The 5,663-nt window shown below is 46.5% G+C and overlaps 1 long non-coding RNA gene across 1 annotated transcript; it reads left to right on the top strand.

The window, feature by feature from the left end:
* The first annotated feature begins 227 nt into the window (after nucleotides 1-227).
* LOC137848431 (uncharacterized) lies at nucleotides 228-2,724 on the top strand. The gene is made up of 2 exons (XR_011091349.1): nucleotides 228-716; nucleotides 1,281-2,724. It is a non-coding gene; the product is annotated as an uncharacterized lncRNA (long non-coding RNA).
* Nucleotides 2,725-5,663: the final 2,939 nt, after the last annotated feature.

Here is a 5,663-nt window from a genome sequence, read left to right as displayed (position 1 = left end):
ACAGATCTGTCAGCTGAGGCTGGGAATACAAACTCGTTTTCTAGCCTCCCCCCCCCCCCCCCAACCTCTTTCCCCCCTCCTTCTTCTCTAATAATCAGGGAGGTGGGGAGGCGGAAATCTCAGCAGGAACAGATTGAAGACATTAACATTTGGTTGGTTTTGTATTGTTCTTTAGTGAGACCGCAACTTATGAGGCTGTTTTAATAAATGTCTGGTCAGAGGCCAATCAAAAGCTGCCAAAATGGGTGTAGGGAAGCCTGTTTCCCACACAGTCTGCTCCTTCCCACCCCAATCATTGGAAATAAGGTCTAATAACGAAACGCCTTCATTTCCCTCCTTACCTCCTCACTCTCGGGGATTTTGCAGCTTATCATTCCTAGAGAGGAGGAAACCTACTCCCCCCCCCTTCCCTTCTCCCCCTTCCAGGCAATCTCAGACCATCTTGTTAAACCTTAATGCAACATATGTTGAGGGCAGATGCTCATCTGGTGTAAATTATCCTGGCTCTGCTCAATTCAATGGAGTTCCAGTAATTGCGATCAGCTGAAGGCTGTACCTTTGTTTTATTTACGGTGGTGGAAGGCTGAACCTTTCTGGGTATGGATGTGTGGAGGCTACAAGTTTCATCTGCTTGCTTTCTACCTTTTGTGGGTGGGAAGAGGACACTGGAACGGCTACGTGGTTTTCAGTCTACCTTCACCTGGAAAGCGTTATGGGTCAGTAAGTGCAGCAGCTCTGCTTTGTGCTGGTGAACATTTATTGCTCTACAGGTGGGGTGCTAAAGAGCTTGTGTGCTGCTTCACAGATAAAGAGAGAAACCAATGCAGTGTCAGTAGGGGGAAGCAAGTCTGAACTCCCCAAGATGCAGCTCCTGTTGAAAAGGCACTGGGAGGGGCAAATCAGAGGCTTACCAGAGCAAGGCAGGCTGCCTGTCCCTGCTGCTGGCTGCAGAGCTGTGCAGACCTCGATACCAAACCACCAAACTAGCCGTGGCAGCAGGAGGCCCTAAGTGAGGTTTGACCCCCTTGTGTTGGCGTGCTCCTGGAGAGAAAAGGACCTCGAGGGAAATGGAGAGTCTGCAGCCTAGGGACATTTGAAAGCATGGCCAAAGGCAAATTACGGAAATTCAGTGTCATGACCAAAGCCACATAGATGATGAGCTGTGGAGAAGCTGATGCCCTGAGGTGGAGATACCATGAATTATTGTTAGCTCGTGCTAGGAAATTAGGGCTCTGTAACACTGCCATTCACATGACTCAACATCTACTTTTCTCTTTCAGGACACCTGATGGGAGAAGAAAGTCTGTTAACCTATGGATGGGTGACTTTGGTTTGTGCTCGGCTGTCACTGCTACTGGGTGAAAAAGAATGCCACTAAAAGAAAACAACTGCAGACTTGAGCTTTGAAATTTAATTACAACAACATGGCAAGCTATGTGTGAAGGAAAAGTTAAGAGAAATGGCTTAAAACATTGAAGATTTTGGAGTTCTTGTTCTTTTTGTAAAGGTGTGATTTGAACAACCTCTTGAAAATGTATCAGTGGAAAATGGTCAATAAGAAATAACTCTTCTTGAGGAGTTATAACTACTTACTAGTGTTAAAAATCTGGGGCCAATTAACTTTGTGTGAAACTTTTGTTCTGAAACTCCAAAGCATGTGAAACTTGCTGGATTGTGTTTGCTGCTGAGATTTGGCTGCATGACAACATCCAAGCACACATCCCTGCCTGCCATCCTCTTAGCATGGCCATAGTACAGCAGGATGAAATTATTTAATGCCAAGTGACTCCATGTGCTGATATGATGTCAGCCGGGTTATCCAAACTACAGCTGATGGATGTGTGCTGTGGTGGCAGGGCTGGGCTCCTCCAAAGCAAGGTGTCCCTATGCCCTGTGCCACCAGGGCACCACTCAGTGCCCCAGGGCTTGGTAGATGTCATCTGCTGAACCTGCCAGAAGGTGATCCCTGCCTTCATGCCCCTCCACGAGGGCTTTCAGCTTTCCTGGAGAGGGAAGGATGGCAAAGCAGAAGGCAGGTCCCCCACAGCTGTGCATACCATGGCCTGGGAGCTGATGCTGGAAGGTGTAGGCTTGCATGTAACACCTGATAGCTCCATCACCCTGGTGGCAGCAAGAAAGGGAGGGGGCCTGTGACTGTAGTACCTCAGCCCTCTGGAGGAGGATGTACAAAGGGACAGGTGTCAGCACTGGAGGAGGGCCGTGGTGGTCCTGGTAGATGAATGAGTGGTTTTTACATGGCCAGCCTTGCTTCTCCAGACAGGGAGACCAGGTAGTGTGGGTTCCCTTGGCCACGTACCCTGTATTCCCACTGCCAGAACCTGAAATGCCACAGCCCAGTGACATGGACATGACTGGAGTCTTGCCTTCCCCCACCAGTCCCTGAAACCTTGGCAGCACTCTGTGAGGCTGGAGGGATCCAGAAGTTTACCCATTTTCCAGAAAAGCTGGGAATTGCTCCAGGAGGCTACAGCATAAGCACCACAGCAGGCATTCTTAAATCCTGGTATCTGCTCTCAGCAGGTTGAATTATCCATCAAGCTCCCATGGCTTCCCCCTGCTGAAGACCATCTTGGTCTACTTCTGGTGTGGGAAGAGTTGGAGATGTGATTGTCTCTCCTCTCTCAGCAAATCAGCAAGGAAGGAAGTAAGGAATCAGCTCCCATCCAGCAGATTTATGCTTAGGACATGTGAAAGTGACTCACAAGATGCTCCTCTGATGCTGAGGAGCAGACTGACATGTAGCAGGGCAGGGTGACACCCCAGCTCTGCCTCTTATACCCAGACGTGCAAAATTATGTTCTCAGTGAAATTGAAAGGAATTTAAGTGCATAATTGGGCATCAGGCCTTTGCTCTTCCTCCTGTGCAGCTCCATATTTATATAAAGTGGGGATAATATTTCCCTGTGTAATAAAGGGTTTACAAGATCAAAGTCCATTTGATGTGAGGGGTTCTCAAATACCCTGTTGTTAAATATTAATGATTGTAGAAGTATTTATGTGGAGGGCTGCTTGTGAGGGTGAAAATTGAGGCTTGAGCTGTTCCTCTCACTAGTCAGTTTTTCAGGATAGTTCCAGTACTTCATTCACCTTGAAAGAATAAACCTAGAAAATATGACAGTAAAACCACAGGCACTTAAAAATAAAATAAAATAAAAATATGAAAGTCCAGGCAGGTGTAGCCCCTAAACTTTTTCTTTTCTTCATTCCTTGAAATAAACCCACACGATTGCATAAGCAATAAACAAACCCTAAGTCAGTGTCCAGCAATTGTCACAACTTCTCCAAACTGGGTTCTTGTTACATGGGGTTCTGCAATTTCAGAAGGGGCAGTTCTAAGGTAAAACCAGGAGCACTGCTTTGTCCTCTGGCTAACGTTTAACAGGGCTCTGCAGGAGAAACCATCTCAGCCACAATCTCTGTCCCTCGTCACAGTTTATGTCTGATTTTCCCCTGCAAGAGGAGAAAGGCCTTCCTTCCAGGCCTTCATTCCAGGCCCTCCTGAGGATCCCAGCTGAGGGAGCGGGGACAGGTGATGACATGGGCTGGCATGGCGAGAAGGTTCCTCTCCGAAACACAGGAGTAACCAAACCCAACCATCCTTTGCAGCATCCTCAGCTTCTCCTCGTCTGCACTGCCCTAGCCCCCAGTGGGCAAAGGAAAGCTGAAACTGCTTTGATTTGCATCTCTGCTTTAAAGGCAGGCTGACACTGCTGTCCTTGCAAAATATAATTTTATATATATATATATATATATATATATAAATGTGACTCCCAAAAGAAAAAAAATATGAAAGAGGCTGCCATTTCTGCTCTAGCCTTGTGGGCTGGATGCTCTTTTAATTTAATTACTTTTAATCAGCAAATGAGACATACAGTGTGCTTATCACCCACACTTGTGATTTGGAGAGGAGAGCCTGATGAGGCCAGGAAGGAAAGTGGTGCTGTCCCAGCTGCTCTTTCCTGGGTGCTGAGCATCGTTCCCCAGTACTACCCCCTGCAAAACCCTAAGGTGTGCTGGTGTGCACAGCAAGCCCCCAGCAGACACTTTGGATGCTTTGGAGCAAGCGCATCGTATAGCAGGGATAGTTGCTGCCTTTTGGAAAAAATACCTGCTGGGCTAGAATCAGCGTACTAAAAGAGACAAAAAAGCTCACGAACTCTCTGTCTTTTTTGTATTTTTTATTTTATTTTATTTTTTTTTCTTCTGGGCGTCCCTGGGGCCAGGCATGTATCTGCAGTTGCATCATGCACAGTGTTACTCAGGCCGGGGCCGGTGCTCTCGGCGGCTGACCAGGCTCACTCTGCTTGCGCTGGGATTCCACAGCGGGCCTTAAATATCCCGGTTATTTTTATCCTCCTACGTAATGCAGCCGTGGGCCGTCCCACCGGTGGCAGGGCAACAGCTACACAATGTTTCCCTTTAGTCGGGAAGGGAAATGGAAAGAGGCCAGGCTTCCTGATCACATGGTGCCTGAAGTCAATGAAGAAAATTAGGAAAAAAAAAAAAAACCAAACTCCTCCCTCCCACTTTTTTTTTTCTTCTTTTGTAACAAGCTGGTCCAGCTTAACCCTTGGCACAAAACACGTCTAAGAGAGAGCAGCCTGTCGGGATGCAAGCCAGGAAAACATCAGGGGAAAGAAAAAGAAAAAAAAAAGCAGAAAACCAGAACATAAACACAAGATTGCTGCGGTAATTGGTGGCTCTGAAAAACACTAAGGAAATGTGAGGCTTGTATGAAACATCAGCAGACAAGAAGCGGGGTGATGTCAGACGGCCTTCCAGGATTAGAAACCCTTAAAAGCTCCCGAGCGCGGAGCTGCCTGAGAAAAACGCAGCAGCTCTCCAGAGTGGAAGGAACCGAGAAGGACAAGTTGTGTTAAAAACCTAAGTCGACCATTCATGTTCTCCTGAGGGAAAAGGGAAGAAAGCAGGGTGGACAAATGTACAACCTGTCCTTTAATTAAACGATAGAGTATTTTTTTTTTTCTTTTCCTCTAACCTCATCTTTGAAGAGGCTGAAGTGTCCGAAAATGTGAAAGCATACACAATCCGCACAAACTTGGGCAGCAGATCTTCGGCTGGAGCATGTCCACGTTGCTCCTCTGGCTTGAGATGTTTCTGACAGCTCTGAAATCAGCTTTCTGTGTTCCCCAAAGTTCCCTATGTGTGTACAAAATGTTCACAGAGAGATGGAGCACATAAACATCTTGCTATTTATTAAACAGTTTTCTCTAGTAAAATTGAAGAAGCCATGATTACGCTTCAAAGTGAAAACCTGTTAATTGCTCCTAAAATGATTGTGTTTGCTCTGCTCTGTGTGTGTGTTTGCATGTGTAAAAGGAAGGTGTGTTACTCTTTTCCCCTCCCGTCCTTCCCCACACCATATTTCTGGAGAATTGGAGAATTTAAGATGAAATTTTAATTTGTGCAACTAGTACAACACATCTTGCTACCTTGGGACAAGCTAATCTCAGAGAAAAGTGTACTAAACACCAGGTACTTTTTCTTGCTTAGGAAAAGCACAAGTCTCAGGTCTCTGGTTTATGTCTGATAGCAGTGGATGGAGAGTCAGGATGCATGTCACTCCAGCATCCACGTGGGGAAAAATCACTTTCCCGACCAGTGAAGCCCTGAATTGGTAA

Source organism: Anas acuta, chromosome Z (genome assembly GCF_963932015.1).
Source record: "Anas acuta chromosome Z, bAnaAcu1.1, whole genome shotgun sequence".
Lineage (NCBI taxonomy): Eukaryota > Metazoa > Chordata > Aves > Anseriformes > Anatidae > Anas > Anas acuta.
This window is presented reverse-complemented; position numbering and strand designations above follow the sequence as displayed.